This window comes from Musa acuminata, chromosome BXJ1-6 (assembly GCF_036884655.1).
Source record: "Musa acuminata AAA Group cultivar baxijiao chromosome BXJ1-6, Cavendish_Baxijiao_AAA, whole genome shotgun sequence".
Classification (NCBI taxonomy): Eukaryota; Viridiplantae; Streptophyta; class Magnoliopsida; order Zingiberales; family Musaceae; genus Musa; species Musa acuminata.
In genome coordinates, this window is record NC_088332.1 from 27664184 (window position 1) to 27691578 (window position 27395).

The 27395-nt window shown below is 38.6% G+C and overlaps 1 pseudogene; it reads right to left on the bottom strand.

The window, feature by feature from the left end:
• Positions 1-26735, bottom strand: part of LOC135677491 (exocyst complex component SEC6-like) — a 94594-nt pseudogene extending 67859 nt beyond the window's left edge.
• Positions 26736-27395: the final 660 nt, after the last annotated feature.

A 27395-nucleotide genomic window follows, 5' to 3' on the forward strand; every position in this document is an offset into this window, starting at 1 on the left:
AAACGCAGTTTTACGTCTAAACGCAGATTTACGTCTAAACGCAGATTTACGTCTAAACTCAGTTTACGTCTAAAACGTCTAAACACAGTTTGGGCAGTTTTATGTCTAAACGCAATTTTACGTCTAGACGCAATTTCAAAGGGATCTGAACTTAGAAACTCGTTCGTAAAAGCGCAGAAGACAGTTTTGCAGAATCAAGGCGTAAACGTAAACTGCAATGTAAATAACGTACGAAAACACTGGTTTACGTCTGAAAGCAGATTCGGACAGATCAGCACTTAGAAACTTGTTCGTGAAGGCGCAGAAGACAGTTTTGCAGAATCAAAACGTAAACGTAAACTGTAATGTACGAAAACACCGATTTACGTCTGAATGCAGATTCGGAAAGAACAGCACTTAGAACTTGTTCGTAAAAGCGCAAAGAGCAGTAGTTATGAAGGAGGTTTGCAGTAATGATAAAGTGCTCAAAATAAACGCAAACCAGAGATTTAGAGTGGTTCGGTCAGACTTGACCTACTCCACTTTTGGCTTCCTCCACCGACGAGGTCACTGACGTCAACTAGAAGCCTTCCTTCAATAGGCGAAGGCCAACTGCCCTTTTACAGTTTCTCTCCTTTTGACAGGCTCAGGAGACAACCTTTACAGACCTTTCTCTCCTCACTTTACAACTCAAAACTTGAAGAACAGAAGGAGGAGACTTAAAGGCTTTACAACACTTTTGAGCTCTTAGAATCACAGAAAAGATCAAGATTTCGGTGTAGGTCTGTATCTTTTCAGTGCTGAATGGGTGGGGTATTTATAGGCCCCAACCCAATTCAAATTTGGAGCTCAAAACGATCAAATCCCGGAATTCCGGGATCAGGCGGTTGCACCTCTTGACTGGAGAGGTTGCACCGCCTGGCAGAGCTCGAAGACTGAGCCCAGGCGGTTGCACCTCTCTGTCAGGGGCGGTTGCACCGCCAGAGTCTGGCTCGGAGACTGAGCCCCAGGCGGTGCCACCTCTTGACTGAGGCGGTTGCACCTCTCTGCCAGAGCTCGAAGACCGAGCTCAGGCGGTGCCACCTCTCTGTTAGGGAGGTTGCACCGCCCAGTCTTGCTCGAAGACTGAGCTCAGGCGGTGCCACCTCCAGGCTGGGGCGGTTGCACCACCCAGTCTCGCTGGGAGACTTAGCCCAGGCGGTGCCACCTCCTGGCCTGGGCGGTTGCACCTCCTGGTGCAATCAGGGTCCGAATGGTTAGCTCCATTCGGCCCAATTTCAGTCTTTCAGGGGCCCAATTGCCCCAAGATTAAGCCAATGGGATCACCTCCCATTTTCCAACTTAATCAACGTGCTAACTATGATTAAATCTAAGACAATTTCTGCAGCTTTGCTTCGGTGTGTCAATCGCTTCTTCCGGCGAGTTTCCGGCGAACTTCCGTCGATCATCCGATGAACCCTCGGTGCTGCTCCTGCGGACTTCCGGCAAACTCCTGGACTTTGCGACGATCCACTTGGCGAGTTCCGACGAGCTTCGCTTGGCAAGCTTCTGGACTTCTCGGATCTGTTCTCGCAGAACCTCCGACGACCGTCCGAACTTCCGTCGAACTCTCGAACTCCCAACGTGATCATGAACTTGACTCCGGCGCAACTCCTGCTGCTTGTCTAACTTTCATCGTAGTTAATCCTGCACACTTATCTCAACACATAGATTAGACAACAAATGACAATTGACTTCATCATCAAAATCCGAGATTCAACAGATGGAAAACATGCTAACTTGCACTTTGCAACGAAAGCAAAATTGCTAGCTCAAACATTGCAAAGAATGCAAAAATTGCACTTCTCAAAAAAGAAGAAATTACTATCTTGAACATCACCAAGAATTGCTAGAAGATGTAAAAATATGCTATCTTGCACATCGCAAAAAAAAGCAAATATGCCAACTTGCATATCTTTAAATTTGCTAGCTTGTATGTTGTAAAACTTGCATATTTCATGAAGTAAGTGTTGCTTTCTTGAACATCTCTAAATTGCTAGCTTGCATGATGTAGAACTTGTTATCTTGAACACTACAAAGAAATATTATCTTGCCTACCTCAAGAAGCAAAAATGCTAAACTTACACATCTAGCAAAATTTATAAACTTGCAAAACTCTAAATTTTCTAGCTTCAAATTGCATGATGATAAAACTTGATATTATGTTTTTCATGCAATAAGCTGAACTTATATTTCCAAACACCTAGAAAGTGGAACTTCTCCTTTTTATTGATGACAAAGGGGAAGAAGTATGTTAATGTCATGCATGATTTGATCATAATATGTTTGCTTGGATTTTTGAATCCAAGAGTCTCTATCAATATGAAATATTGATAGGGGGAGTTTGTTTAAACTCCGGGAGTTAAGGTTAACTCCGTCGTCGATTGGTTATCATCATAAAAAAGGGGGAGATTGTTGAATCTCGGATTTTGATAATAAAACCAATCGATATGTGTTTATGTTTTAATCTGTATTTTGAGTGATGTAGGATGCTTCGATCAGGATGAGACAATTAAACCAGAAAAAATTATGTTGGGCCGGAGGAACATGTCAGAAGATTAGACGTCGGGCCGGTGGATTGGTCGACGTATCGATAGAAGGCTTCGGGTCGTGGATTCGGGCATCGAACCAAGAAGAGCGGATATTACGCCAAGGATATCGGAGTTGTGGAGTCAACTGACCGATTGAGCAATAGGCCGCAAGAGAGGACGATGCGCCGAGGAATCGAACGAAGCGTCGAGGGACCAATGACATGCCGGACAACTTGATTAATGCTTAGTATTAATTGTCTAGATCGAAGTGTGTTTTTACATGTGCAGGATTAACTACGATAGCAAGACATGAAGTAAAATGAAGTCCCGGAGTCAAGATCGAGATCACATTGGGAGTTCGAGAGTTCGTCGGAAGTTCTGGCGGAACCAGTCGAGAAGTCTCGGAGCTTGCCAGAGAAGCCCGTCGGAACTCACCAAGAAGATCGTCGTGAAGTCCAGGAGTTTACCGGAAGTTCGTCGGAAGCTCGCCGGAAGAATAGACATAGGGACTTGTTTTGCTTAGGAAATGTCTTAAGATTTCGTAGTTATCACATAATTGGGCTTGGATTTTGGCCAACCCAATTAGGAGCCAGCTAGGCCTATGTAAGAACTGTGTTTGGTATAATAAGAGGCCGAAACAGTGTCCCAAGAAGTCTCACCGTCGTGGCACAGTCTTCGAGACTGTGTCAAGCGATAGTACCGCCAATTTGGCGGTTGTACCACCCCTGGTAGGGTGCCAGGCGATGGTACCGCCAGTCTGGGCAGTGGTACCGCCTAGCACTGCCCCCTAGGTAGTGGTACTACCCAGGACAGTGTCAGCGTCGACTGACACTAGGCGGTGGTACCGCCTAGCGCAGGCGATAGTACCGCCCGTGCACGAGGAACCCGGGATGGAAAAGTTTTAGGCTCCAAGTTTGAATTAACTTGAAGCCTATAAATACCCCTCTCATCCCTGGTTAAAGTACACAAGCATAGAGAGATTAAAATTGAGAAAATGCTGTTGCGATCATAAGTGAATTCCCTCCTCTAGCTTATACTTAGATTTTTGTAAGAGGAGTGTGAGTGCTTGTAAGGGTTATCTCCTAAACCCGATAAAAGGAGAAGAGGGGTGTAAAAGGTGACTGGCTTTTGCCTATTGAAGGAAGGCCTCTAGTGGATGCCGGTGACCTCGTCCGAGGAGGAAGCCGAAAGTGGATGTAGGTCACGTTGACCGAACTACTCTAAAACTATCGTGTTCTCTGGTTTGCATTTTATTCTTGCCATTTACATACTGCAAACCACTTTAATAGCTTACTGCCTTCAATACGTTTACGTACGCCTTCAAATTAAGTTTCCGAAATCAGTTTTCAACGTAAACGGTTTTATCGTACGAAACTTTTTAAAGTTGACATGATTTCACCACTGCACAAATTCACTCCCCCCTCTTAGTGTCGACCTCTTGATCCTAACAGATACTGCCCAGTAGCAAGCGATCTACGTACCGGTCTACTGGTGACTGGTATGTACCGCTCGGTACGGGCGGTATCATTCGAAATTAAAATCCTTGGTTTACAGTCGCCTAGATTCAACTTTAATACTTCTAAAATGTTGACCTCAAATTAATGCTATTGATATTAGTAACACCGAAAGAAGTATTGACTTGTACCAACTTCAACCACCATCATCGAAAAGATTATCACTTTGGTGATGTAATTCCAAGTGATAATTTCAAGGTTTCATCATCTGTTTTAGACTTCATATTAAGGAATTTGTTCATCACATCGTTTGTTCCAATATCAACATCAACGAACAGATGCTCATGCAAAAAGTTGAATTGCCTATTGTTTGCTAAATATGAACCTTAAATGGTGAAAACTTATCTTGCCCTAGATAAGTTCGTTCTCTTTAACTTTCATGCATTATTGGATACAGGATGGTTTTAACAGATTGTTCACATGTATGTACTTTGAGATAAAATTGTTCACTTTTAAGTTTTATGCATGATTGGATACAACATGTGTTTCAAGGATTGTTCATGTCTATACTGTTGACAATTTAAGAAGATGACTCGGTTTGAGTGAAATATAAACGCTTGTGGGTTGAGGTTGATTTCCAACTGCTTCTTCCTTTCATCTTGCCATGTTAATATTACCGAGTGGATTCTCTATTATAGCTGTTCTAACCAGCAAGTTCATATGCACTATTTTTGTACCAACAAAATTCTAATTAAGCTATTTTCTCTAGCATGGACAATCTAAATATGGTTCACTACAATGGTCTCAATGCCTTGATGCTATCATGGAGGCATGAAATGTCAAGTGTCAGTAGTTATGAATATAGATAGAGCAAGTCTGTGTGGAGTTCCACGGTGCAACGTCACTGGTAACAGTCTTAACGGATTACATCAGGAAGATCATAAACCGAAATAGATCCCTTAAAAATTCATCAACCCTTTATACTGGCAAGCCAAATAATTGACTCCTCTTCCCCAACCTAGGAAGAAGCCACACAAGACTATAAGGTGTGTGAGTTAACAATCTGAGTTAGGAGGGTGATTCCAGCGATCCTAGTTATAATGAATAATTGAATATTGAATATCATTGTCAAATCCTTTCAGACTATACTTCATGCAAGGAATTACGTCAGGAAGACCATAAACTGAAACGGATCTCTTAAAAAATCATCAACCCTTTCCATTGACAAGCCAAATAGTTGACTCCTCTTCCCCAACTTGAGGAAGAAACCACATCAGATTATAATGTGTGAATTAATAATGTGAGTTTGGAGGGTGATTTGTTAGGACTCTAGCTTGGAGAATCCTAATTGAGAGGGACATTCTATTAGGACTCTAGCTAGGAGAGTCCTAATTGAGAGGGGCATTCATGTAGGAGGTTTTTTCTTAGAGAAGAATTAGGAGTTGTAAGGGAATAGGAGTCTTGAGTAGGAGTCCTATTAGGAGTTGGTTAGAAGTAAGAGTCTTAAGTAGGAGTCCTATTAGGAGTTAGGGTTTAGAAGCCCTATAAATAGCCATGTATTCCTTCTCTTTTCATAAGCAATAGATGAATCTTTTCTGCAGCCTTTGAGCAGCAACTTGGAGGGAGGAACCCCTATAGAGTTCCAAGGAGGCCGATCCCCTAAAGAGATCAACCCCAAGTTTAGAATCTGCAAGGGTTCTAACACCTGGTATCAGAGCAGCGTTCTTGGCATCTCGCTGCCCTTCCACAGCCATCCATCAACCCTCTACAACCATCCAAAGCAATTCCCACAATTGCTTAAAAGATCGTCACCGAATTCCGCCATCATCTCCACCACCGCGGATCATCCTTTGATCTCCCCGTGAATTGCAACAGGTTCTGGTTTCCTACCTTACTGCTACTGCAATTTATTTATCCTTATTCGAAAATCCAAAAAAAGAAAAAATTATTCCTATATTGCTGCATAAACTTTTTGTCACAAAGTTTTCATCTCTATGACGAAAGATACATTGCAGAATTCCAGCCACATAGCACCATCTGTTTGATATTGCTACTGTGCTTTTTCTATCCAAATTTCTACGAAATTTTTATGACATCTTTGACACTTCCTAACAGTGGATTTTCCTTTGGTTTCATCAAAAAATTCTCAATATAAACTACTGATATTTTATGTCCAATCTGCTGCACTTGAATTACAGAATTCAAGCCGCATAGCACCATCTATTTGATCTTGATACTATGCTTTTTTTATCCAAATTTCTATGAAATTTTTATGACATCTTTGACACTTCCTAACAGTAGATTTCCCTTTAGTTTCATCGAAAAATTCTTAATATAAACTACTGATCTTTTATGTCCAATCTACTGCACTTGAAAATCTATGCTGCAGAAAATTTCAGTTGCATATCGTTGCCTTAACCCATCTATTTGCAATCTTTTTTGAATGAAATTTCTTATACACTTCATAGATCATCTTGGCTTCCATCTAAGATTGATCTATTAAGAAATTCATCTCTAAAAACGATTTTATGTTGCTGCAATTTTTCATCGTAACCCGCTGAAATTTTTCGACGACAATTCTGCTATCGCAACTTGCACCAATTTTCTTCCTATTATACTGCCGAAATTCTCTTGATTAAATTAGACATCCTTGCTGTCATATAATCTGTGATTTTGCTATCAATTCCCTCCTCAATTCTCTTAAGTTTTTGGTAGAAATTACATCGAGAAACCATTGTTTCTTCGACGACAATTCTACTCTTACAAGACAGCACATACTTGCTGCAACTTCCACTGATTTCTATCAAACCTTTGCTGCCATCTACCACAGATCTAAAACTTTCATCCATAGCCCTAAAACTTCACTAAACCACACCCTCAAACTGCACCCAAAACTGCCATAAAACAAGCCTAAATAGTAGCCTACATCCACCGATCCACCAACCCTTTCGACCATCACTTCTCTCAACCTATACTTGCCTTTAACCTAACAACAAAAGAGAGATCTTAACATCATAGATTTGGAGGCATATACTATGGCATCTAAGGAGGCAATCAATGCTAAATTCGAAGCCTTGGAGGCACGAATGGAGGATAAGATTCGGATGCTCTTTACCGAACTCAGATTGGGCCGACCACTAAGCCCGAAGAAATCACATCAAGGAGAGAGCTTTGCCCAATCACACAAAGCCCAAAGATATGACTTCCAAGAGAGAGGAAGCTCTATGACCAACCCCAACTATCCATGCATGAGAGTGGACTTCCCTAGATGGGAAGAAGGAGACCCGATTGGTTGGATCTCGCGTGCGGAGCGATATTTTCAGTACCACAAAACCGTGGATGCATCTATGGTGAAAATTGCAGCTATACATCTTGAAGGGGATGCTATACAGTGGTTTAAACAGTTTAAACATACTTATGGAGTCCTTTTATGGCAATAATTCAAAGAAGGACTGCTGATCCGCTTCAGACCAACCGATTACGAGAATATTGACGAACAACTAGCAAAGATCCGATAAACCTCCACCATTCAGGAGTACCAAACCAGGTTTGAAAGGTTATCTAATCAAAATCATGATTGGTCTCAAAAATAGCTATTGAGGAGCTTCATTGAGGGCTTGAAGCCGGAGATCCGAGGAGAAGTTAAAGCGCGACAACCGTACACGCTTATGGCAGCCATCTCTTTCGCACGATATCAAGAGGAGCAATTGAACCATGAAGCTCGGAGGACTAGGGTCGCTCCTCAACCAGTAATATTGAAGCCCTCAGCCCCCCCTACTGTCGACCAAGTCCCTGCACCAAAGAGGTTAACAGGAGAAGAACTTCGGGAGCGATATGCGAAGGGGTTATGTTGGCATTGTGACGAGCCGTGGAGCCGTGAGCATCGTTGTAGTAAAGGATGACTTCTTATGATTGAACCGATAGAAGAAGAGGTCATTGAACATTCAGAAGAGAGCCTTGAACATGAAGAAAAAGATACAGAAGAAGAGCCACAACCGACCGAAGTTACGGTACAAACACTAGCTGGCTACTCAAACCCTCAAACGATGAAAGTTGGAGGCCTTCTCAAACAACAACCGATCACTGTTCTCATCGAGACGGGCTGCACTAATAACTTCCTAAACAGTAAGGTTGCTGTCCATATGAACTTACCTATTGAGAATTGCAGCAGGTTTATCGTTAAGGTCGCCAACGGACGGATTTTGAAGTGTGATCATAGGTGCCCGCAGGTGAAACTGTTGCTGCAGGACCAAGAGATAATTGCATATTTCTTCCTCCTCCCTCTTGATGATTATGAGGCCATACTCAGAATTAAATGGTTGATGACATTAGGTGATATTTCTTGGAATTTTATGCAACTATTTATAAAATTTTACAGTAAGGAGAAACAGGTGATACTGCATGGGAAACGTGAGGGCGACGTAACGATGATTTGCACACAACAAATGGAGAAGGTTTTACATAAAGCATGCAGGGGCTTTTTGGTAAAACTTGAGCAGCAAATTAAAGGAGAGCCAATAGAATTTGAAGATCCAAACCTATTTCCTTTGCTTGCTGAATTTTCAGATATATTTGACGAGCCGCACAACATACCTCCTACTCGTTGGCATGATCATTGTATAATGACTTTTCCAAGCAAATATGCAGCAAATGGTCAGCTATATCAGTATCCACATCTCCAGAAGGATGAAATAGAAAGGATTTTAAAAGAGATGCTTGAAACAGGAGTTATTCGACCAAGTTGCAACCTCTACTTTTCACCGATGCTACTTGTACACAAGAAGGACGGAACATGGCGAATATGCGTTGATTACCGAGCTCTCAATGGCATAACCATCAAGAACAAATACCTTATTCCAATAGCAGATGAATTGCTATATGAAAGGGAGCACAAATCTTTACAAAGCTGGACCTTCGATCCGGGTATTATCAAATACGAGTGTACAAAGGAGTCATACCGAAAACCGCCTTTCGAACACACAACGGCCACTACGAATTTTTACTTTCTTCAACAAAAGGTAGGATATCTTGGGCATATCATATCAGAGGAAGGTGTGACGGTGGACCCCTTCAAAATTAAAGTAATGCAAAATTGGCCGACCCTGAGAAACATAAAATTGCTACATGGCTTTCTGGGTTTAACAGGCTACTACCGCAAGTTCGTGAAAAACTATGGAAAGATCAGTGCACCACTTACTTCCTTACTGGAAAAAGATGTCTTCCAATGGTTGGACATAGCCTCCACTGCCTTCGACAAACTTAAGGCAGCCATGACGACGACGTCGGTGCTAACACTACCAGATTTCAACCGACCCTTCATTATTGAGGCCGACACATCTGGAGTCAGAATTGGAGCCATTCTCATGCAAGATGGTCGACCACTCGCATACACTAGCAAGGCATTATCTCCCTCCTATCAAAATAAGTCAACATATGATAAGGAGATGCTCGCCATTGTGCGCGCAGCAACGAGGTGGAGATTGTACTTGATCAGGCGATACTTTCAAATCAAGACCGACTATAAAAGCCTAAAATATCTCTTGGAGCAGAAGATATCTTCCCCTGAGCAGCAAAAATGGGTAACAAAACTTCTTAGATTTGATTATGAAATAACTTACAAAATGTGGAAAGAGAATGTTGTTGCAGATGCGCTTTCGCAGCTACCCGAACAAGCAGAATTTTCGGTCGTTTTACTTCCAACCAGCGACTTCCTTGAGGATATTAAGATGGAATGGCAGGAAGATTCGGAGACTAGTAAAAAAAAAAAAAAATTGGAGGAAGCACCAAGCTCCGTGGCTCATTACAATCGGGACTCAAAAGAATTAAGCTATAAGGGACGCATTGTGCTTGTGACAAATTCTACTTGCATCTTCAAGAGCAGATTTTGGACAAAGTTATTGTATATGCAGGGTACTAAATTGAAAAGGAGTACGACATATCACCCACAAACCAACAGCTAGACAGAAGTTTTAAATAGGTGCTTGGAGACAACCCAAAGCCATCCACCAAATATGACTACCCAAAGAGAACTCCAGACCCAGCCAAGTGCCATTATTAATCGACGGATCGTGACTCGACGACGACGACCCACTAATGAAGTGCTAATACAGTGGGCGAACCTACCAATAGAAGATGCCACTTGGGAGAACTATGACGACATGAAGATCAAATTTCCAGAATTCATGAATCATCAGCCTCGAGGACAAGGCTGATTTGAAGAGGGCGGATCTATTAGGACTCTAGCTTGGAGAGTCCTAATTGAGAGGGACATTCTATTAGGACTCTAGCTAGGAGAGTCCTAATTGAGAGGGGCATTCATGTATGAAGTTTTTTCTTAGAGAAGAATTAGGAGTTGTAAGGGAATAGGAGTCTTGAGTAGGAGTCCTATTAGGAGTTGGTTAGAAGTAAGAGTCTTAAGTATGAGTCCTATTAGGAGTTAGGGTTTAGAAGCCCTATAAATAGCCATGTATTCCTTCTCTTTTCATAAGCAATAGATGAATCTTTTCTGCAGCCTTTGAGCAGCAACTTGGAGGGAGGAACCCTTATAGAGTTCCAACGAGGCCGATCCCCTAAAGAGATCAACCCCAAGTTTAGAATCTGCAAGGGTTCTAACATGATTCCAGTGATCCTACTTATAATGAATATCATTGTCAAGTCTTTCCAAAGTAAAGTCCATGCAAGGAAATAGGACACTTAAACATCTACAATTCGTCATTAAATTTGGATTTCAATAAAGAATTGAATTCCCACAAAGCAATATAGATAACATATGATGTTGGCTAAGCAATTCAATGTCGTGACCTATTTGATCAAACAACTATGAGAATAGAGGACAACTACTTTGCCTGACATAAGTTACCAAAGCCCAATAACTTTAAAAATTCTCAAAATAGAGCATCTAGGTAAATTTTTATTGTTTTTTTTTTCACAACACCATTCAACTCTTTCTCCTGGAAACTTAAGTACTATGATGATAAATTAGCACTCATGTTTCCCCTCTACGTTAACTCCTTTTAGCATTTTGATCATCCGCTCAATTCAAGGTGAAGTATTTTCATTACAATTTATCAAGATTCTTAAAGTTTGAGTATTTGATAAATAGTTCTGAGCTGATTAGTTGAAGACTTAGCCAACCAATTATCAACCATTATAAGAATGAATTTCCATAAAACCAGAGTTACCAACTTGAGTGTGTGTTGGTAATTGAATGAGTTCAAGAAAGCAAAGATAGTCGCACAAGGGCAACCGTAGAAGTGTTCATAGGACTATGTCACCTTGTTCAGTTTGACCTGACTTTACATATGAGTTCTTTCTGAGAAATCAAAGTTACCAACTTTAGTGTATGTTGGCAATTGAATGATTACCAAAAAAACCAATAGTAGTACAAGGGCAACCGTAGAAGTGTTCATAGGACTACATCACCTTCTTCAGTTTGACCTGAACTTAAGATGAGTTCTTTCCTAGGAAGTCTGATGCAATGTTTAGGGGACTTATTTTAATTGGCTATTGAAAAGGGCACAAAAGAATTCTAGTGTGCGCATAGAAAAATATACATTTATCTCATTTTTTTATATCAATTAAGGTTTAAAATTTTGCTGTATATCAAACATGTCAGACAACAAGCTATTCCGTAAAAGCACATAGTGCACATGACAACTTAAAAATGTATTCCATAAGTAAAGATCGCATACCATTTTAGCTTCCTCTAGGGCAGATTTTAGATCTTCAAATACATCTGCATAAACAAATTACAATTAGATACATGTTAAATAATGATTCTCATAGTATGATGAAAACTTACGTGTAGAATCATGAAGTACCTCAGTCAACAACTTGTTGAACCTTGCCTCAACAGCTTTCCTGATATGCTCATAGCACTTGTCTTAACCTTTTCCCTGACTCTTTTAACTTCTCTTGTACCAGATTTTTGGAAGCAACTGTTGAATTTGCACCTTTTCTAAAATTGAAAATATTTAAACAACACAATTATGAGTTCAAACGCAACAAATACAAAGTAAAAGTAAGCTTATTTTATAAAATTTGGAAATTAAAAAAAACCTAATGAAGAAAGAAAGGATGGGCTTTAGATACCAATTTATAAGAACAAGGGAGATATTTGAACTTATGGATGTTGTAAGTAAAGGAGGTGAGTTGATTGAGATTAATGATATGAGAAGGGAAACAACAACAAGAGTTTCAAATGCCCTAGCTTAACTACAGATGTTGCCTTACTCAAAGCTCAATAGCGAAAAATATATATATCCATCTAGTGAACACCAAAAGGGTGAGACATTGCAACTTGTTGTTGGTGACTACATTGGAAATCACAATGGAAAAATAGCAGATTCACACATGAAAGGTCTTAATACTGTCAAATTACGTACAAGCTTAAATAATACTACAATAGATGTAAAAGAAAACAAAGTTTATATTGTTTCATGATCTTAAACCAAAACAAAAAATAAACATATTACAAGTGATCATATCCTTTCCTCTAGATCAAAAATTTATTCCTATTATCCTATATAACTAGGTATGAACAGAGGTGTGCAGCCATGAAGTACAAAAGTATCAAATTTCAAACCAACATTCCTAGTGCTTAAGATATATGTGAATGATGAATTTAAGATCTATGTGAACGAAGAATTTTTAGCACCACATATGCTACTTAAATGACATGTTGCCAGATGCAACAAAAGTTCACGAGGAACAATTCCAAAACTGACTGATGAAGATGCTTTACTGTGATGCTCTCCTCTGATGCAAATCTGAATTTTGTGATCGTATGACGTAAACTTGAAGTACCATTCCGTGATATTTGCAAACTATGTTGGCAATTTAATGATCAAAAGACAGACAACAATAATCAGTTCAAAAGTAGTACACTTGCCTCCAAAATTTACTAAAATCTCAAATAAAAATAATAAAGTGATTTCCATATGTTACAATACTTCTATTCTTTATAGGTTACTGGTCTGTTATCCATACAAAAGTATGAAAAACTATCAAGAGAATCATAATTTTTGTAAGGAGAACACTTTAAGTTTGCAATGCTAAAAGAATAAGCAATTATATGTCACGGACTTAGCTGGAATTGTCTAAGTCGTGAGGCACCCTTACGGCAAAGACGCGAACTTAGCTTGCGTTGCCTAAGTCGTGAGGCACTCTTGCGGCAAAGATGCGAACTTAGCTTGCGTTGCCTAAGTCGCGCTTCGTCCTTGCGATTTGCATCCGCAAAGATCAGCCCACTTGCAACCTCTCGTAGGTCCCGAAGGACCTGTAAAAGAGAAAGTTGATTAGTTCGAAGAACGAGCGACGGACAAGTCCCGACGTCTCGCAAAAAGGGGAAGCTTTACAAACAATTCAATGAGCACCTTGCGTGCACAAGAGAAAAGAGGGAGAGGAGGAAAACAAGGACTTTAGAGGGTTGAACGAACAGCTACAAGTCCACAAACAGCTACTCACCAGGTGCCGGGCGTGACAACAAGTTCCCGTTAAGGTAACGTGCGAACTTGCGAAAGAATGTTCAACGCCCGGCACTATACCGAAGCTCCATCCCCCATGGTGCCACCCGAGTGGTTCCAGGGTGCTGAGATGGCTGACGTTTCGCGTGCGACAGCAGGCTGCAGAAAACAGCTCGTGGCACGTAAAAACGAAACTGTTTTGGGCTGTTTTGCTTGGTTCGGTGAGCGATCGCACTGTAGCGCTGCAACTTATTCGAACTTACATTTTTACAAGCAAAAGGACTTAAAACCAAGCCAAAATATGCTGCCAAGCAACTGTATATGTAGACGAGAGCGATGAATGGTTCATGATAGTATAAGCTTCTAAAGTGAAACCTAATTAACCTTCTTACTTGATTTTTTTTCCAAAATTTATCTTCTTAAAAGGCTTCGTGCCCAAGATATAGTACAGAGTGGTGAAATTTACCAAAGTCCCAACGTAAAAGATAATACATATAGTTAAACGAGCCCACCATATAAAGCCTAGCTATTTATGCAGGTTTGAAATAGATGGTTGCAGGAAAAAGAAATCGACCATGTAAATTGATCTGATCTCCAGCTGTCTACAGTTAAATGGCAACCGCGCAAGTCGATCTAGTATGCTCTAAACCCCAATGCAGGTCAAGATACAACACCTAGTCCATAATCCTATGAATGCTCCATAGTTGCGAAGAGCTCAAGTGTTCAATCAATCCAAGATTGCCACAGTTCAAAGTCTTTCAATTGTAACCACTAAGAATCCTAGTGAACCAAAAAAAAAGGAAACAGGCCCAGCAAAAATTAGTCATTTTTCAAGATCCCATTATAAGTTCTACCCATATATGTTCTGATCGCCAATTCAGACTCTGCTAGATCCAGTTGCATTCGATTGGAATTGAGCGAATAACCCAAATGAATTTGACTTTTACCTTTATTGACCCCCATAGGGCCATTGCAACCACCATTAGTGGTTTTGAGAGAGCTGAGTCAATCCCCAGAACTGCTGGTCCTAGAACCATAAGTCTTATCACCCATGGTACGTCTCCATGAATTCTTATTAAATATTGAATTAATAAAATCATGATACACTGGTCTTTATAATAATTTATGACTGGAAGAGGATGAACCCAGTGGAGTGATAAAATGCAAGTATAAGATGGATACCTATGTTGTTGTTCATGAATTGATATATAGCTAATAGACTAATACATAGTCGCCAACGACTATTGAAAATATACATGACTAATAATTCCAGTGCTCTAAATCAGCATTAAGAATATTAATAAATTAAGCTTAGGCAAACCTAATCCCGGCATGACCAAAGTATAAGTTACAAATATACTCTACATCAAGTTCACATTTAGGTCTAAAATAAGAGTCAGTTTTTAATTTACAAGTAGGAGAATAGCTTGTTGCCATATCATACTATCATTTTTAGGCTATGAATTTGTGCTTTAAAGTGAAAAGTACTCTTGCACTGCTTCATCGTAGCCATTGAGTAGCTATTATTAAACTCCATTCTTCAGCAAAATAATTGTGAAAGACAACTTAAAAAACACTAGGCTGATTAAACTTGTCATTTTGGGTAAAGCTCAAAGAAATAAACAAACGTCAACATTTATGAAGCCACAAACTACTGGCAATCTAGTTTCCTTGTGCCTACATTCTCACACTGGGATGCATATAAAATCATATAATTTCCTTATGCATTCTATACACTTATGACAGAAGATGACATATTCATTTCGGCAAAAAAATTATTATCAACAGTCAATGCCACCACCAAAAATAGCTGTAAAATTAATGATTTGACAGTAGTTGTATTTCCACTATTTTCTAATGGAAGTCAGCAAAATTTCCTGAAAGTGCATTTTCTTGGGACTGATAAACAAAGGTTAAAATTGCAGAGGGGCGTCATCACAAACATATATGGGCATGAACATATGTTAGCAGCTGTGCTTGATATGAGAATATTAGGCAGTAAAGCTTATCTGTATGATTAAGATAAAAATAGTGTGCACAATGAAAAAAGAATTTTGCAAGTTAATTTGTGAAAGGTGCAAAATAGGAGTTAGAGGAAAGATACAATAGTTCATCTACGACAGTGTGAGCAATGGCAAAAATATGTACATAGGCCCGACTATATAAATGTTCAGGGAATGGTATGAAGGTCTCATTCTTAAGCAGATACAAACATTTGTGAACAATTTTTTACATTCAGATCAAAGAGCCAAAAATGTTTGACGCGAAACAAGAATCGTGGTTGCATTTCGCAGGGAAAAGAAGATGAGGTGCTATAGTGGAAGGGAAGAGAAGAAACAAGTAGAGCCCAAGCAGCAATAATGTTGCTATAAGACTTTGTGGAAACTCCATGTCAGATAAATGGACTACATGTCAGAGAAATTTACACAGAACACTATAACTTTAATTGCATTTCAAAGATTTGCTCAATAAAGATTTAGTTTTAGAAATCCGAGCACTGTTTCAAAAAATAACAAACATCCAGAAAGTCAGAGCCAATTACCACCATACCAAGATAGGATTAATGGGAAGGAGCAATACATGTTGAAACAATAATTCATAATTTAAAGCTCGCACCAGTGTCTGTGGACTGCAATGCAAGAAAAAATCATATAAAAAGTTGGATAGAATATGTCACTTCAAACAAACTAAGAAATCACATAAAGCATAAGCTCATACTATCAGACAAAGTAATTAAGAGAATAGGTATGCATATAAAATGATCTGACCAAGTTATGGTATCTTGTATAGATTTGAACAAGTGGGTCTGACCAAAAGGAAGCTCTAAGACAAATTAATGAGACCATGTCCAAACAGATCATCTCACTGGCAGCCAAAACGAGCACTATAACATGTACTAATCAGACTACTTCAGGTCAGTTATGAATCAGAATCATGGTATGCAAATTATGCTGCTATTTTTCTGTTGCTTTCACATAATAACGAACAATGTGTGTAAGATAGGTCAAAATAGGACTAAATTCATGAATTGTCATATTTCAGGACAATTGTGCATTTTGGAGACAGAGTAGTATCATGTTTTACATAAATGTGAAAGTAGGTGCAGCTAACAAGCTAACAAAGATTACAATTTAGTGTTCTTCGGTTTCAGTTATATTCTCTTAGTTAATCTCACTCTTTTGTAGTAGCACATTTTTTTCAGGTAAGAAATGATATAAAGAGGCAGATATATGGAAAACCCTTACCATAGAGCTGTCAATTCTCAGAGTTGGCATGTCAGTATTTTGTTTGTCCCATAAAGTCTAGCATAGTATATGACAACTTTAAATGTGCCTAGCTCATTGCATTTTGTTTAATTGAGCTGGAAGAACAAAAAATCAAATAGACATGGAATGACATGGTGTGTTAAAGAGCCGCTCCAATTTATTTTGGTTTAAAACATTCAGAGAGCAGCAAGATAATATCTATATATGCAAACATTATAACAGATATGGACTACTTAAGAGATTTAAAATGGCATATGAATGGTGGACAAGAAGATGGTGATGAGGTGGCAAAAGAGGATGGTGAACTGACAATTCAATGCATTTTCATTGATAAAAATCCATATAACAAACTCTTGTTCTCTATAGCCTGCAACTAGACTTCCAAAGACCACAAAAACTAAAAAAAAAAAAGTAAACAATCACAATGGTATCTATCTAATCAACTAACTGCTGGTAAAATATCCTTCTTAGAAGCTTTTGTTTAAAAGATATATCTCAACCAGAGTCTATTAGATCAAGGAAGATTGATATCTATATCTAATACTAACACAAGATGGGTGGAAAGGAAAAGGAAATTGGGGAAAGAAATTTCTCCTTTAGTAATAAAAGTTTGGGTAGACTCACATCATCATATATGTACAACAAAAGAATGCAGCAAGAGCCCCTTCAAAATTTAAATAAGTACAAAAACAGAATATTATGCCATATACTCAAAGAACTGCTTGAAGGAAGATTTCAAATATAAAACTCATGAAAGAATATACGTGGAACTTGTAACATCTCCAATTAGTCCCACATCGAAAGTGGGCAAGATTAAGATTAACTTATAAGGGTCTGATCGGTGCACTACTGTCAACTTCAACTTAAGCATTTTGACTAGTGGTTTAGGTCAAACGAAGTTGATAGGCCAGTTAACCTATCAGGCTCGGGTGGTGACAGAACTCCCTTCAAGAAATGAAACCAAAGTTTGAAACTTTTATAAAGATAGTTTAAGGTAGCAAAAGTTCCACCGGAATCATCATTACTGAGAACAACAACATAAAAGAATAAAAAAACTAATTTAAACTAACTTAAATTGCACCATGAATGTAATACAAAGAACTCTCATGATGAAATCTTTACCTTTCCTTAGCCAGCTTAAAGAAGTTGGAGATATGACCCCAAAGTATTCTCTGTAAACAACATGAATTTCATCATGAAACTATCAAGAAAAAGAAGTAAAACAATGGCATCATCAGATAATAGAAACTAATTGATACCGGGGAGGGTAAAATTGCAGAATGGATTTTGAAAGAACACCGATAGAACAATTGTTCAAATAGAAAATGTCATAGAAGGCAAGGAACGAACTTTTGAAGAAACTTCGGTAAAATGAAAAATAGCTCACCACCAAGTTTAAAATCAAAAGGGATACAGAAAGATCACCACCCTAATGACAATAAACAAGGATACAAAACTGAAAGCATTAGTGCATGAAACAACCCTTCATGCATAAGAAATTTCGAAATTAAGTGTTTTACAGCTGCCAACCAACTCCATTAATGTATTCCTTTGTGCAGGGAATATGCTGATGAACTGTCTTATCTGAATAGGCTGAGTTGAAGATTATGTAGCAATATTGTTGGCTGAAAAAAATATCATATTATCAGTATGGTCCATATGAGCAAATTGTAGTAAATTAGACACTCCCGTGTCAATCTCCCCTGGTTGAAAAAGACTTGTCCTCAAGTTCTTGTTTGTTTCGTCATCATGATTATAAAAAGGACTTAAATCAGCCACATTAAATGTTGGGGATACTCCGTAATCTTTAGGTAGCTCAATCTCATAAGCATTTTTGCCAATTCTCTTAAGCACCTTGAATGGACCATCACCCTTAGGTTTCAATTTTCCAAATTTTTTCGACGGAAACCTCTCCTTCCTTAGATGAATCCAAACCAAATCACCTGTATTAAACTCCATAAGTTTTTTGTGTTTGTTAGCAGCTTACATGTACCTCTCATTTTGTTTCTCAATGGTTGCTTTCACACCCTCATGTAGCTTCTTTATCTGCTTAGCTCTTTCATCAGCATCTCCACTAAATTACTTTGTTGTAGAATGAGGGATTAAGTCCAAACGACCAACAGGATTAGCACCATAAACTACCTCAAAAGGACTCTTACCAGTACTATGATGCATAGAACGATTGTAGGCAAACTCAATTTGTGGAAGAATGACATCCCATTGCTTAATATTCTTGCCAACATAGCTTCTAAGCAAATTTCCCAAGCTTCGGTTTGTTACCTCAGTTTGCCCATCGGTTTGTGGATGATGCGAGCTGCTGAAATTCAAAGAAGTACCCAGCTTCCTCCAAAGAGTTATCCAAAAATGACTAACAAATTTTGAATCTCAATAAGACACCATAGTTCTTGGAATACCATGTAATTTAACAATCTCCTTAAAATATAAATCAGCAATATGAGATGCATCATTTGATTTATTGCATGGAACAAAGTGAGACATTTTTGAAAATCTGTCAATAACAACCATGATAGAATCCTTGTTCCTTTGAGTTCTTGGCAGTTCCAAAACGAAATCAAGACTCACATCCTCCCATGGAGCATTTGGCACTGGCAATGGAGTGTACAAACCAGAATTTTGACTTCTTGTTTTTTGCCAAATGACACAATCGGCATTGCTTCACATGTCTATCCACATCTCTGAACATTTTAGGCCAGTAGAAATTTGATTGAACAAGAGCTAGAGTCTTGTCCCTATCGAAATGTCCTCCCAAAACACCACCATGAGCTTCAGCTAGAATTACTTGTCTCAAAAAACAAGATGGAATACATAAAGCATTAGCTCGAAAAAGAAAACCATTAAAGATAAAAAATTGTTGAAAGGAACCTGATTTACAATTCTGTCATATCGAGCCAAAATCCACATCATTCTCATATAGATCTTTGAATGTTTCGAATCCAACCACTTTGACTTCCATTGCTGATAATAAAGAATGCTTTCTGCTCAATGCGTCAGCAATTACATTTTGAACACCAGATTTGTGCTTGATTGTAAAGTTGTAAGATTGTAAAAACTCCACCCAAGCTGCATGCCTCTTGTTTAGCTTGTGTTGGTGATTAATGAACTTTAATGCCTCATGATCATAATATAGAACAAATGGCTTGGCAAGAAGATATTGACTCCAATGAGATAAAGCTCGATAAATCGTATAAAACTCCTTATCATAAGTAGAGTATTTCTTTCTCGTATCATTCAGCTTTTCACTAAAAAATGCAATGGGCCTTCCGTCTTGACTCAAAACAGCACCAATTCCCACAATAGATGTGTATCACATTCAACTTTAAACACATTATCAAAATTTGGTAGAACTAAGATAGGAGCTTCAGTAACCTTTCTTTTCACAAGTTCAAAAGCATCGTTAGCCTTACTAGTCCATTTGAATTTATCACATTTCAGACATTCGGTGATTGGAGCGACAATAGAGTTGAAACCCTTGATAAATCTTCTGTAAAACGAAGTTAAGCCATTGAAACTCCTCACATCATGCAACGAAGTAGATGTTGGCCAATTGAGAATAGCCTCTACCTTACTTTGATCCATCATGATTCCATCTTTTGAAACAACATACCCCAGAAACACCACACTAGAAGTAAAGAAATCACACTTCTTTAGATTAGCATAAAGCTTTTGATGCCTCAAAATAAGAAAGATCTCTTTCAGATGATTCATATGCTCCTCTTCGCTCTTGCTGTACACCAATATATCGTCAAAATAAACTACAACAAATATTCCAATGCATGGCTTAAGTATATGATTCATAAATCTCATGAAGGTGCTAGGAGCATTAGATAGCCCAAATGGCATAACCAACCATTCATATAAGCCTTCTCTAGTTTTAAATATTGTTTTCCACTCATCTCCGGGCCTCATTCTTATTTGGTGATAGTCACTCCTCAAATCAATTTTTGAGAAAATATAAGCACCACACAATTGATCAATTAAATCATCTAACCTTGGAATAGGAAAGTGATAGTCCACTGTGATTTTGTTGATGGTGCGACTGTCCACGCACATTCTCCAAGAACCATCCTTCTTAGGCACTAACAAGGCTAGAACCGCACAAGGATTCATGCTCTCTCGGATTAACCCTTTTTTCACCAATTCATCAATTTGCCTTTGAAGTTCTTTATGCTCCTTGGGACTCATTCTATATGTTGCCTTATTAGGTAGAACAGCCCCCGGAATAAGATCAATGTGATGCTGGATATCTCTCAAGGGTGGAAGGCCATGTGGAATCTCTTCTGGTATAACATCTTCAAACTCTTCCAAGATTTGTTTCATGATTTCTGATGCCTCCTTGTGTTGTTCATTTTCTTCTACTACTAGTAGAGCCATAACATGACCACCCTTGTCTAATTCATCTTTGCATTCACCATAGGACATAAAAGCGCTAACTTTCTTTTTTGGTGCACTGATTTCGGATGGTTGTAATGGAGCTAAAATAATCTTCTTTTCATTCACCTTAAAAGAATAAGTATGTTTGTAGCCGTCATACAACACCCTTCTATCATAATGCCAAGGTCTTCCCAACAGCAAATGACAAGCATCCATAGGAGCAACATCACACCATACTTCATCTTTATAATACTTGCCAATAGAAAATGAAACTAAACATCTTTTAGTTACATTGATGTCATTTCCTTTTTGCAGCCAACATAACTGGTATGGATGTGGATGAGGGATGGTGTCCAACTTTAGCTTCTGTACCATCTCCAAAGATACCACATTCTCAAAGCTGCCGCTGTCGATGATCACCAAGCATACTTTGCCAAGAGAAGTGCATTTAGTGTGAAACACATTTTTTCTCACCCAACTTTCATCGTTGGCCACATATGACACTTGTAAACTACGTTGTAATACAATAGACAAACCATGATCAGCATAAGTAATCTCTTCCTCATCATCATTGTATTTTGGTTCGTCGTCAGTATCATCTTCTCCTCCATCACTATGATCTTCAACCAAAGTTACAATCCTTCTATTTGGACAATCTGATGCGATATGCCCAAAACCATGACATTTGAAGCATTTTCGACCACTTGGGGTAGAAGAATTAGGTGTTTTTTTGCTGCCAGCGGATTCTTCACCCTTTTCTTGCACCTTCGATATCACCTTGCTTTGAACAGTAGGCTTGAAACTTCCTCCTTTTGTATATCCTTCTTTTGAGTTGTACCGAAAACTCTTTTCAAACTTCTGTTGCTTTTCAACTTTTAATGCCAGCTTGCTCACATCATTTAAAGACCAATATGGCTGTAGCTGAACAACTTTAGCAATCTCATACTTTAGACCTCCTAAGTATCTTGCAATTGTTTGCTCTTCCAGTTCTACAAGCTCTCCTTTTAACATCAAATTATCAAATTCTGCAGTGTACTCCTCCACACTAAGATCTTTTTGCTTGAAATCATGTATTTTGAGAAAGATCTCTTGCCTATAATTATAAGGTAAATATTTTCTCTTCAGCTCCCTTTTCATTTTCTCCCATATAACGATCTTACTCTTCCCCTCACGTTCTCTTTGTTTCTTCATATTTTCCCACCAAAAAGATGCATTCCGCCTGAGTTTGAGTGCCACAAGTTTGACCTTCTTTTGTTCTGGTGGTTCATGAAAATCGAAAATTCCTTCTACTGTGTTAAGCCAATCGATAAAGTCATCAACATCTATTTTACCTTCAAATTCTGGAATATCTAATCTAGAGTTATATTTATTCTGCCACTCATCTTGGGCTCCATTTCTTCTCCGACATCTTCTCGACTCCCTTGGAAGAGGTGTATTATCATCAGAAGTAAACTCTCGAGCTTCATTTTCATGTTGGTTTTGTCTACTTTGAAGTTCGTCGATTATCTCATTTTTTTCTTGTAGGCTATGCAGCAATTTTCGTAGCTGCAGCCTCAACGACTCAGCGTCATCTTCGTGGTCGCTACCTTCACCAACTACATCTTTTCCATTCCGCCTTGCCATGATCTCTAGCCTTTAGCTTTGATACCAAACTGATACCGGGGAGGGTAAAAATACAGAATGGATTTTGAAAGAACACCGATAGAACAATTGTTCAGATAGAAAATGTCATAGAATGCAAGGAACGAACTTTTGAAGAAACTTCGGTAAAACGAAAAATAGCTCACCACCAAGTTTAAAATCAAAAGGGATACAGAAAGATCACCACCCTAATGACAATAAACAAGGATACAGAACTGAAAGCAAAAGACTCACCACTCAAGGACACATCCAAGAGATACAGAGTTCAAAAGAGCACTCCAAGAGAGCTTCTGCCAATATCCTCAGTTTTCTAAAATCTTTTATAAGCCTTAAACCCCAAAATAAATACTAGTGCATGAAACAACCCTTCATGCATAGGAAATTTCGAAATTAAGTGCTTTACAACTGCCAACCAACTCCATTAATGTATTCCTTAGCCATGAAGAAAAGCACCATGATACAGCTTTACAGTTGCCAACCAACTCCATTAATGTATTTTTTTGTGCAGGGAATATGCTGATGAGCTGTCTTATCTGAGTAGGCTGAGTTGAAGATTATGTAGCAATATTGTTGGCTGAAAAAAATATCATATTATCAGTATGGTCCATATGAGCAAATTGTAGCAAATTAGACACTCTCGTGTCACTAATTAAACTACACGCTTTATCAAACATAAAATAATAGGAAAATGAGGTAGATCATAATGCTAATGATAAATTTGCATTCATCTTCCTCATTTATCAATGAAAGTGATAAAAAAGTTTGCATCTTTTGATCCTGTTTTTAACTAGAACGACAATGCAATAATTGGACCAACCAAGCAACAGCAGTAAATCAACTAGATAGCAATAGAAAAATAATGATGCATTGACCAAATATCAATATGTGAATTATTAAGTGTAGTATGGAGAGAAAAATAAGCAGACTGACCAATTTCATATCAAAATTGATCAATTATTGAACCAAAAATGAAATAAAATGTTCAATTTTACCTCAGCTTTCCAACCTATTCCTTGTGAGATGCTGCAGCTGCCAATGCAAAACGCCGCTTACCATCCAGTGCTGTTAACCTCTATCACCACAAGAAGGAAGAAAGAAAGAATAACACGGTGAATAATGTATAAGCAGCTCAGAATTTGTAGTGTGGTGATAACTGAGCCAGTTGCATGAGTCAATAAATCGTGTGCTCAGTTATAATTAAATAGAAATTTTGGCACCTCAAATGTGTGAATGAGTTCCTTGTCATCCCTTAGAGAATCATGAGCTGCAGCCGCTTCAAGAGAAATGGACATCATCCCTCCAACATCCTGCAGAAACAGCCGATCACCATGATGTTAAAAGAGCAAGAAGTCAAGACTCCAAAGCAAGAACCTGAGTAAATGCTAGGATTTTCTCCCTTGTCCGATGTTGAGTTATATTAGAGTAGAACAAAATGCATGTTCTGGTTTCAAAATAAATAAAACAAATGATAGCACCATAATTGCAAAAGGTGTGTGCCTTTAACGTCTGGCATTCTTGGCACAACCTATTTGTTATAACTAAAATATTTAGCTATATGTCTCATATGGTATATATAAGAAAGAAAGTAGAACCTAATGTGTATAGGCACATTTTTCAATGGACAAAAAATTTTCACGGATCTGGTTTATTGTTTTCTAACACAAACCCAGTGCATCAATGCCCTTATGTGCCTGCTCAACCTGTAGGAAGAAATGTACATGTTAACACCAATAATTTTAGATACAAAATGACTACTTGATGGTCTGAAGACCAAGGTCCGCCATACCGTACCGAACCGGAATTTCGACCCGGGCTCGGTACGGTACGATACCGGTGTATCGGGCGGTACATTAAGGCGTACCGAGCGGTACACCCTGGTGTACCGACAATTTTATATTATTTTTATACTGTAGCAGTGCTACAGTATAGTACTGTAGCACTGTAGCGGTATCGGGCGGTCTGTGTACTGAGAACCTGTCGGACCGGTACGGGCGGTACGCTTCGGTACGGCAGACCATGCTGAAGACCACAAAGTTCATAAAAATCATGTGAACACTTCTTCCAAGGTCATAAATGCATCCTCTATGGCCTGGCAAATCTTACCTAGAAATAACACTAAGAAACAGTAATGATTGGCACTAAATTGAATGTCATGATAAACTACCTGCTTCGCTACCATTGTGCTGAGTTGTGCATCATTTGCCTGGAAGCATAGAAATCAGTGGAAAAAACATTCATCAAAACTTTATATGGTGAAGCATGAATAACAAACGTATATATCCAAGGATTGAAATATTATACCGTACCGGAGTTTCGACATTCGCTCGGTACGGTACGATACCATATACCGAGCGGTGTACCGTTTGGTATACTGCTCGGTGTATATATATATATATATATATATATATATATATATATATATATATATATATATATATATATATATATATATATATATATATCCTTCTCTCACGTGGGGCAACATCGCCTTTTATAAAAAAAAAAAAAATATATATATATATATATATTCCATCCGATAACGGGCGGTCCGTGTACCGGTCAGTTGACGGACCGGTACATACCGCCGGAACATACAGTATTATTCGAAATTGTAATCCTTGTATATAACTATGGTAAGTTCACAAAATATGGGTAAACATCTATAAAGCAGACAACCTTTTCAATTTTCGAAAGCAAAGAAGCACCAAGTCCAACATGACCATAAACAAATTACTGCACCTATTGTGATATATAGTTTTTCACTGAGGTTAAGCAGAAGTGTAGGGAACAGCAAAAGTAGTTTCAGCATAGTATTAGCCATTTTTAATCCATGTCACAGCATAGTAGTTTCAGCATACATACTAGGAGTTAGGAGTACATGCTCCTCTATTCCACAAATTTACCACTACTTATTTTCAGTATTAGGCAACAGACTTTTGTTATACTGCTCCTGTCATTTTCTTATTCAAGATCTCTCCTTTTGAGTTTTGCTAATACAAATTCCTGCTCCACTAGCTCAAAAAGAGATCGCAAAAATTAATTAGATACTTTCGTGCACCATTTTGAAGGCATCTGAGGCACTGATTAAATCAGCACTGCTTCCCAATAAAATTTGGTTGGGAAACCTAACAAAAACCCGCTCCTGTCAATTTCTTATTCAAGATCTTTCCTTTTGAATTTTGCTAATACAAATTCCTGCTCCGCTAGCACAAAGAGATCGCAAAAATTAATTAGATACTTGGTGCACCATTTTGAAGGCATCTGAGGCACTGATTAAATTAACACTGCTTCCCAGTAAAATTCGGTTATCAAACCTAACAAAAACCCTTCTTTTGCCATTGAAACCCTCATTATCTTTCTTTTTTCGTTGTTTCGACCGAATAGACTTTAATCACTTGAAGGACTCCAAAGGGTTTATCAAGTAAAAAAACTGATCATTATTCTCGGCCATTGTTCTTTGTCCTACATAAAGAAAACAAATTTCGAAACCTCGCTGCATCCTGCGAGTTCTTGGAAGAACAAGAAGAAGAAGTGGGCGGGGGGGGAATAACCGAGTGACGCGACCCTAACCTGTTGACGGGAGAGGTAGTCGGCTTTGATGGAGGCGATGGAAACGAGGAGGTCCGGGAGGGGGAGGATCTTGGCCACCTCGCGGACGGCGGCCTCCTTCGCCTCGATACCCAGATATTCCATCTCCATATTCTCAGCTGCCGCCGGATCCGATCGATCCCCAAGCACACTTCCCCCGGTTCCTTCTCAAACTCCTCCCTTCTCTTCCAAGTTCTTCCTTCTTCTTGTGGTTTGAATCTCCGATCCGCCTTCGTCTCGCTCGTCGATATGGGAGTGGAAATGGGGTGCGGGGGATTTGACTAACTCCGTCGTTCCCTTTGTGGTAAGCGTTCCCTCCTATGACTCGTATGAATCGGTCACCACAAGTAAACGGCTTCGTATTGGTTGTCACGCAGTGGGGCCAACTTCCCCTGTTCGAAGAACCGTCCGAGCGGTCGACACTCAACTTGGCTCACGCAACGATTTATAGACACACACACACATTATATATATATATATATATATATATATATCTATATATATATATATATATATATATATATATATATATATATATATATATATAAAAGCAGAATCGAGAATCGAACTAATTCAAATCAGAATCAGTACTATGCGATTCGATTTCTGGTTCAATTCTGAGCCAAGTGAAAAAAGAAAAAAAAAAAAAAAGGGTCAAATGACCATTGCAACGAGCAAACGGTTAATGTAACTAACGAGAGAATCAATGACAATTCCAGTTTGAAATTAAAATTAGAATTAGAATCATTTGGGATCTATTCAATTTTGATTTCTTTTTTTATAGAATTAAAATCGATTAGGACTATCAAGAGAGAGAGAGATCATATACCTTCCGGGCATTCGAAAGAATGATATCAAATCGAGATCAATGATTTTAAAAATAATATTTCTTTGCTTTCTTAAGATGAATAATTTTATTATCGTTAAAGAGAGCTTCAAGATTTTCTTTTTTCATGGATCGAGTTATGATAAGCTTCTCGCTTCTGTACTCATGTCGTATAATCTTCTTTAGTATTTAGCCTTGAGGTGGATAGTACGATA